Source organism: Coregonus clupeaformis, chromosome 10, assembly GCF_020615455.1.
Source record: "Coregonus clupeaformis isolate EN_2021a chromosome 10, ASM2061545v1, whole genome shotgun sequence".
Taxonomy (NCBI): Eukaryota; Metazoa; Chordata; class Actinopteri; order Salmoniformes; family Salmonidae; genus Coregonus; species Coregonus clupeaformis.
Window position 1 is genome coordinate 49028210 of NC_059201.1, and position 8994 is coordinate 49037203.

The 8994-nt window shown below is 40.4% G+C and overlaps 1 long non-coding RNA gene across 1 annotated transcript; it reads left to right on the forward strand.

The window, feature by feature from the left end:
• Positions 1 to 588: 588 nt before the first annotated feature.
• LOC123491620 lies at positions 589 to 8608 on the forward strand. The gene is made up of 7 exons (XR_006661493.1): positions 589 to 609; positions 749 to 802; positions 1609 to 1656; positions 1973 to 2002; positions 3340 to 3390; positions 8317 to 8364; positions 8557 to 8608. It is a non-coding gene; the product is annotated as an uncharacterized LOC123491620 (long non-coding RNA).
• The last annotated feature ends 386 nt before the right edge of the window (positions 8609 to 8994 follow it).

An 8994-nucleotide genomic window follows, 5' to 3' on the forward strand; every position in this document is an offset into this window, starting at 1 on the left:
GTGATCCAACAGCTAAACAGACATTCTCTACAGCAGGGAGACAAAGGGGGTTTCAGCAGTAAGTATAGCTGTTGGAATGGCTTTCTCTGTAATTCATTGTGTTGATGATGGAGGATGTTATTTAGAACACTTTACATTAGAAACCTTATATAATTGTGTTCATAAATATGAAACCAGTCTCAACATCAGCGCCTGGGACCATTACCACAAGTAATACAATTTCTTTGTTCAATCTGGTTTAGTGTTTAGATCGTATCTATGCACTGTTATGCTTCTGCTGTTAGATAACACGGTGACCTTATTCTAGGAAGCTGTCAACAACAATCAACACCTTATCTGTCCTGAAAGACTTTATCACCTTATGAATTGGTCTTATCATCTCTATAATGAGGAGAAATATAATCAACCTGGGCTAGAAGCAATCTGTCTGTAGTGATTTTTATAGTCCTACTTTGTCATAAAGATATTTCAAAAGGCCAACAACAACATAATGATCATTAATATGATCATGAATAAAATGCTAATTTCATTAATATGCCTTCTCAGTGGGTTTGACTCCAGGTCCTAGATCTACTTTGCCGCCCACCACGACAGTGAGTCCTACAGAAGGTGTGTTGGTCCTCTAAATCACCATCTCTGCAAATACCAATTGTACAGTCAAGGGTTTAGATCACGGGCCTGTAAAATTAAGTGACCAACATTTTAATGTAATACTGTATTCTTGTGTAATCATATTGCTTCCGACTAGTTTCAACTGTTACTTCTACTTTGACCTCAGACACCACAGTGAGACCAACTACCAGTAAGTAGGCCTACAAAGTTTAACTTACATCTATATTTTTTGTCACATTAATTCACTAAAGCTCCAACCGATTTATGAATTGACCCATTCAAATCAAATCAAATTTTATTGGTCACATGCGCCGAATACAACAGGTGCAGACATTACAGTGAAATGCTTACTTACAGCCCTTAACCAACAGTGCATTTATTTTAAACAAAAAAAGTAAGAATAAAACAACAACAAAAAAAGTGTTGAGAAAAAAAGAGCAGAAGTAAAATAAAGTGACAGTAGGGAGGCTATATATACAGGGGGTACCGTTGCAGAGTCAATGTGCGGGGGCACCGGCTAGTTGAGGTAGTTGAGGTAATATGTACATGTGGGTAGAGTTAAAGTGACTATGCATAAATACTTAACAGAGTAGCAGCAGCGTAAAAAGGATGGGGTGGGGGGCAGTGCAAATAGTCCGGGTAGCCATGATTAGCTGTTCAGGAGTCTTATGGCTTGGGGGTAGAAGCTGTTGAGAAGTCTTTTGGATCTAGACTTGGCACTCCGGTACCGCTTGCCGTGCGGTAGCAGAGAGAACAGTCTATGACTAGGGTGGCTGGAGTCTTTGACAATTTTGAGGGCACCAAGGAACTTGAAGCTCTCAACCTGTTCCACTACAGCTGCTTGTGATTTTCAGTCCAGATTTAGATTTTTTTTTTGTTCATCTGATTTGTAGGTAATGTGTAGTGTACTTCTCTCTTTCTGCTTATTGAATGACCTTAGATATTACATTAATTTATATTTGTTTTTGTGTAATATGAGTTATCTCATCTCACCAGGTTTGACCTCTCCTTTGACCCCCAGTACAGCAGTGAATCCTACATCAGGTGTGTTGGTCATCTTTCTCTAGTTAGTAGATAGAACCTAAACAAATAGAATAGCTTTATCTTACCCAGGTTTTTTACTCACACATTTTCCCTGATAAAAAAGAAAGTTGATATTTAATTAATTAAATCAACCCATTTAGATATCTTTATTTTTGTGTAATCAGATCCAATGACTTTGCTTTGCACCAGGTTGGACTACTAGTTCTACTTTGACAACTGATACCCCAAAGTGGCCACATGATTTTAGTTTAGTGGCGTAATAAGTTGTGTTGTGTGTTAACTGTTATTAAACAGTCTCTCTCTTGCATGTGCCCAGGAGGTCAAAGCTCCACAGAAAGCGTTCTGGGTAAGTATCCTTCTCTAGCTGACTACCTTTTTTTTCACACACAAATCTTGAGATGTAGTATTGACCCTGGGAATACAAGTTAATAACCTTTCCAATGTCACCAAACTGTGCAATTATGGCAGGCAGCAGTGGGTGTGGCTTCTGGAGTGGGCGCTCAAATACTGTTTCCACCTGTACCTTATGTCAAGGGTCTGTTTATTTTTTTGTGATCAACATTTTATTTTTATTTCACCTTATACAGCACACAAGGCAGGATCATGATACAAATATTAGCAGACATGACAACACTAACATAAAATAAACTATTTACATACTGTCAGGAGTCAATTATTTGAGTGCACAATATGACATTTACAGGAAGGAAGTAGAGTTTACAATTAAACATATTCTATATTATTCTCAGAAAAGAAACTGTCTCCCCCCCCCCACTCCCTTACCATGTAGGTCCACTGCTTGGTCAAGAGTTGTTGATATCTGATAGAGTTTTGCATAATACATCCCATGCATCAACTGTATTTGCCGGAGCTTTGTTTATCACGGCCGCTGATCGCTCTATACGAACAATATCTTGATAATATGATAACCATGTTTGAGGCGAGAGGATTGTAGGGGTAATCCAAACACTAAGGATAACCTTTTATTGCTGCTGTTAATCTCGCATAAAGGCTTATTTTCTGAACCAGTTGCAGTACAAAGGAAGAGTGATCATTCAACAAAAATAATGGTGGATCTTTGTTCACAGGGAAACACATACTTTTTGTAAGGAAATCTGAAACATGTGACCAGAACTGGGACACCATAGGACATTCCCAAAACATGTGCATTAGTGTTTCAACAGCATTCATACAGCATCTATCACATATTGGAGTAGGAATCTGCTTAATCTTAAAACATCTAAAATGGGGTTGCATAACTTCTACGCATAACCTTATAATGTATAAGCTGGTGTGCTGGGTTTTTAGAGGTAACAAATATATTTTCCCAAATGGTATCCCAGTTCAGGTCATGCCCCAATCCCTGCATTTCACAGTTCCATACTAGAGTGACACCCAATGTGTAGCATTTAACAGACAGCAGGCAATCACAAGTGGCAGAGACCATTTTAGAAGTTAATGAAAGGTCTGTCCATGTAAGCATTATGTGGGATGTTAACGGGGCATCCCATGGTACACCATAAGCTTTTAAGGGTCTGGGTTTTAACAATAATATGCCCAATTATGACATTTTAAACATTTAATCTTTCTACTGACTGAGTGGTGTTGTTTTCTAACAGAAATAATGAATACCTTTCTTCTTGTGTAATCAGATACAGAATTCACTTTTATTACTTCCAACAGGTTCGACTGTTACTTCTACTTTGACCCCTGACATCACAGTGAGACCAACTAGTAAGTATCCCTTACTTTGCAATTCCATTTTTGTTCACTCTAATTCAGGGGCGGCCTGTTCAATAGGGCGATATGGGCGACGCACTGCCAAACGGGAAAAGGAAGGGATTTTTTTTCTAATCAATTATATCACGGCAACAGTAGTTATCAGTGTTGTAATCTATACGTCTGATCTGCCACAGTGCCACACTGCCACTAAATGTCGAATCAGGCTAAAGTCGTGCTTCAAATGGCTCCCCCCCCTTTTGGGGCGATTTCAGTCAGGTTGAAAATCGCCCAGAAGTCTGTAATAGACTCCCATGTAAAATCTATTTTTTTCAAATTTCAGAGCCTTCAATACAATCTCAATGGGTGTCTGTGGGCTTGCACTTACGCTTTGCGTCATACGTTACGTAACCATGAACGTAACTGAGAAAAGAGTGGATTGTTTGAAAGAAGTTCCTTTTTGTCGGCGAACAAATTAAGATAAATTGGCAACGAAACAATTAGGACCTCCCAGACCAAATTTAATAATTCAACAGGTTTCTACTAAAGGCGGAAAGTCCTACACCCGAGGATTTTCCAAAAATTGGTACTGAACGAAAAAGACATTGCCACTCACTCAACTGGATGACGAGGGATACAGGCTAGCTGTCCGCCGCCACAACGATGAGGTTAGTGTTGATAATCACAAGTTTACTGGATGTGGATATGGTGTAATAAAGGCAGTTTATTCAGAGGTAAATATATCTGGAATCGCGTTCACGGACCCGTTCGTCAAACTCCTTAGGGAGCTATAAATTAAGCCCCATTACTTACCATATCAGATAAGAGAAATTGCTGCAGCTACATATATTTTACATCCTGGCCCTACATAGTTCACTATTTGCATCACTTACCAAAATATTACATGTGGTCATATATGCTTGGAAAGTGGAGATGCCATAGAACGTCAAAAAAGTAAACATTGCTGGAGACACATTGCCGTTTTGGAGAAGACATCGCGTTTGCTAGCGAAGAGATTTGTTGTGGCAAATGAACTTGGGCTGGGAATTGCCAGGAACCTCACGATAAGATATGTGCATCAGCATTGCGAGTCTCATGATTCTATACGTATTGCGATTCGATACTGTGATTTTATTGCGCACCATATGTCTGTTGCAGAGGGATCAGAAAGCCATGAGAACGAGTTTTGATCAGTCATGGAAATAAAAGTGCTGAAAACAAATTTGCTCCCAATGTGAAAAGATTGAGAACAAGCTATGAAGGAACAATAATGGTGTTTTGGTGCAGGTACAGCCAACTAGCGCTAAAATATTGCGATATTGTCAATACAGTATATCGTAAAGTATCACTATGTAACTCGATTTCTTTCACCCCAATCCCTCAAATTAACGGTAAATAACTGAATTGTTTGCCCCACATTTAGCTAAGATGATTAGCTAGCCAGCTAAAATGTTTTATTTAGTTAGCAGTCGCATCTACAATAGTTTACTGTCAATAACATGTCTCCAAAAATGACGTGGTGTCTCCAATTGTGTTGACATTTTACAATTGCAATGCGCATCCATGAGTATCCACTTTCTGTAGCTCAGCTGGTAGAGCATGGTGCTTGTAACGCCAAGGTAGTGGGTTCGATCCCCGGGACCACCCATACACAAAAATGTATGCACGCATGACTGTAAGTCGCTTTGGATAAAAGCGTCTGCTAAATGGCATATTATTATTATTATTATTATTATTATTATTATCTGAAGAGAGCCCCGAAACATTGTGTGCAGACATTTTATGCAATAAATGAAGTAGGTTCAATCTAGTAGTTCTGATCTTCTGATTGGTCCTGATGAGTTGGGCGAGGTCCCCTGCAGGCTACTGTCACTGTTGCATTGGCTCTGAGTCGGGTTCTCTGTCTTCAAATGTTCAGCCTAAGAGAGGGGATTTGTGTGTGTGTGTGTGTGTGTGTTTAACAGTGATGATGTGTGTGTGTGTGTGTGTGTTTAACAGTGATGATGTGTGTGTGTGTGTGTTTGTGTGTGTGTGTGTCCTCAGAGCAAGAACTCGTGAGTTGGAAGAACTGAGAGGCCTATGGCGTGGGTGTTGTCCTTGGCCACCTGCTGACAAGGCTGACAAGATAGGACCCTTTTGTCCATTGTTATTGGATAGGAACAGAACTTATAACCAGCTCCTGACCTAAATAGATCTTAGCACAACATTTTACTCAACATATCATATTCCATATTCACTATAACAAATATATTTACTACGACATTAGCAAGAACCGCCACATCCTCAGCCGGCTAATCCAGTGTGTGAAGTTTTGCGGAGTGTTTGAGTTAGCTTTGCGAGGCAAAGATGAAACTGAGGGCTCCACCAACCCTGGTAAGCCAACACTTTTGAGATCAGTCAATAAATGCTTCTGGTATTGACTTATATGCTGCCCCTGTCTTCATGTTGTTGCTGGACATATCTTTTTTTAAATGTGTGTAGGTCACCTAAATCATCAGAAAAATTGCCCCTCCTGAGAATTTTTTCAGGAGCCGCCACTGCTCTAATTCACTAAAACTCCAACAGGTTTACTCATAGACTTATTCATAGCTGCTTGTACTTTCACTCTAAATTGTTGTTCTTTTCTTAGATATGAATGGCGCTGGAGGGGGATGGCTGCCGTTTTATGGGCTCCTAACCAATTGTGCTATTCTGGGTGTTCTTTCACGTTGTTTGTAACTTTTTTTGTACATAATGTTTCTTATGACCGAAAAGAGCTTCTGGACATCAGAACAGCAATTACTCACTGGACAAAGATTTTTTCTGTAATGAATTGGAGGAGAAAGATTGACATCTCCTCTCGGACCAGGCCCCGTCATTCGCATGAAGAGGAGACGCCGATACAGGGGCCGCAGATCCGGATGCTTGGTGAGAATTAGTCTGCAAGTGGATAATCCGCCTTTACCATCTGTCCCACTATCTTATGTTTCACCGAGTCGTGGCTGAACGAGGACATGGATAATATGCAGTTGGCTGGGTTTTCCGTGCATCGGCAAGACAGAACAATAAACTTCCAGTAAGAGGAGGGGTGGTGGTCTGTGTCTATTTGTCAATAACAGCTGGTGCGCGATCTCTAATATTAAGGAAGTCTAGAGGTTTTGCTCGTCTGAGGTAGAGGATCTCATGATAAGCTGAAGACCACAATATTTACAAAGAGAGTTTATCTATATTTTTCATAGCTGTCTATTTACCATCACAAACCGATGCAGGCAATAAGACCGCACTCAACGAGCTGTATAAGTCCATAAGCAAACAAGAGAATGCTCACCCAGAAGCAGCGCTCCTATTGGCTGGGGACTTTAATGCAGGAAAACTTAAATCTGTTTTACTTCATCTCTACCAGCATGTAAAATGTGCAACTAGAGGGAAAACAACTCTAGACCACCTTTACTACAACACAAAGAGACACGTACAAAGCTCTCCCTCGACCCACCATTTGGCAAATCTGACCATAATTCTATCCTCCTGATTCCTGCTAACAAGCAAAAACTCAAGCAGGACGTGCCAGTAACTCGCTCATCACGGAAGTGGTCGGATGACGCGGATGCTAAGCTACAGGACTGTTTTGCTAGCACAGACTAGAATATGTTTAGGGATTCATCCGATGGAATTGAGGAGTATACCACCACAGTCACCGACTTCATCAATAAGTGCATCGACGACGTCGTCCCCACGGTGACCGTACATACATATCCCAACCAGAAGCCATGGATTACAGGCAACATCCGCACTGAGCTAAAAGCTAGAGCTGTCGCTTTCAAGAAGCGGGTAACTAATCCAGACGCTTATAAGAAATCCTGCTATGCCCTCAGACGAACCATCAAATAGGCAAAGCGTCAATACAGGACTAAGATTGAATCCTACTACACCGGCTCTGATGCTCATCGGATATGGCAGGGCTTGTAAACTATTATGGATTACAAAGGGAAACCCAGCCATGAGCTGCCCAGTGACGAAAGCCTACCAGATGAGCTAAATGCCTTCTATGCTTGCTTCGAGGCAAGCAACACTGAACCATGCATTAGAGCACCAGCTGTTCTGGACGACTGTGAGATCATGCTCTCCGTAGCCGATGTGAGTAAGACCTTTAAACAGGTCAACATTCACAAGACTGCAGGGCCAGACGGATTACCAGGACGTGTACTGAGAGCACATTTTCATCCTCTCCATGACCGAGTCAGTAATACCGACATGTTTCAAGCAGACCACCATAGTCCCTCTACCCAAGAATGCCAAGATATGCAAGCGGTACCGGAGTGCCAATTCAAGGTCCAAAAGGCACCTTAACAGCTTCTAACCCCAAGCCATAAGACTGCTAAACAGTTAATTAAATGGCTACCCGGACTATTTGCATTGACCCCCTTTTTTACACTGCTGCTACTCGCTATTTATTACCTATGCATAGTCACTTTAACCATACCAAATGTACATATTACCTCAATAACCTCCTGTATTAGCCTCGTTATTGTTATTTTATTGTGTTACTTTTTTGTTACTTTAGTTTATTTATATATGTATCATTGTTTTAGCAAATATTTTCTTACTTAGAAAAAACTGCATTGTTGGTTAAGGGCATGTAAGTAAGCATTTCACGGTAAGGTTGTATTGTAACATCCTGTTGTATTCGGCACATGTGACAAATTTACATTTTAGTCATTTAGCTGATGCTCTTATCCAGAGCGACTTACAGTTAGTGAGTGCATACATTATTTTAATTTCTTTCATAATGGCCCCCCGTGGGGATTGAACCCACAACCCTGGATTCAAACCAGGATCTCTAGTGGCACAGCTAGCACTGCGATGCAGTGCCTTAGACCACTGCGCCACTCGGGAGATAAATAAAAGTGTATTTTATTTTATATGAAACAAATATAAATTTTTCTTCTCATTTCTTCTCACCAGGTTTGACCTCTCCTTTTGCCCCCAGCACAGCAGTGAATCTTATATCAGGTGTGTTGGTCATCTTTAGTTAGCAAAACTGAAACAAATGGACTTCCTTTATCTTACCCAGGTTTTTGTATTTTTTTTCCCGATCACAAATTTGCCTAATTTCTAGAAAAGAGGTAGATATTGGATTGATTAAATAATCCTATTAAGATACCTTATTGTATAACCAGATCCAATGACTTTGCTTTGCACCAGATTTGACTGTTAGTCCTACTTTGACATCTGACACCCCAAAGAGTCCAACTGAAAGTGAGTGTGGCCACACGATTTTAGTTTATTGGTATTTACTAAGTTGTGATGTGTGTTAACTGTTAACAAACCGTCTCTCTCTTGCATGTGCACAGGAGGTCAAAGCTCCACAGACAGTGTTGTGAAGTCAAACGGTCAGAAAAGAGTTTTGGGTAAGTATCTTCATTTAGTACTTTCCTGCTAAATCAAATCAAATCAAATGTTATTTGTCACATACACGTGTTTAGCAGATGTTATAGCGGGTGTAGCGAAATGCTTGTACTTGTACTAGATCCAACAGTGCAGTAATATCTAACAATTACACAACATATACCCAATACACACAAAAAGTAAGGAATGGGATTTAAGAATATATACATATATGCACCACCCACAACCGTGCTT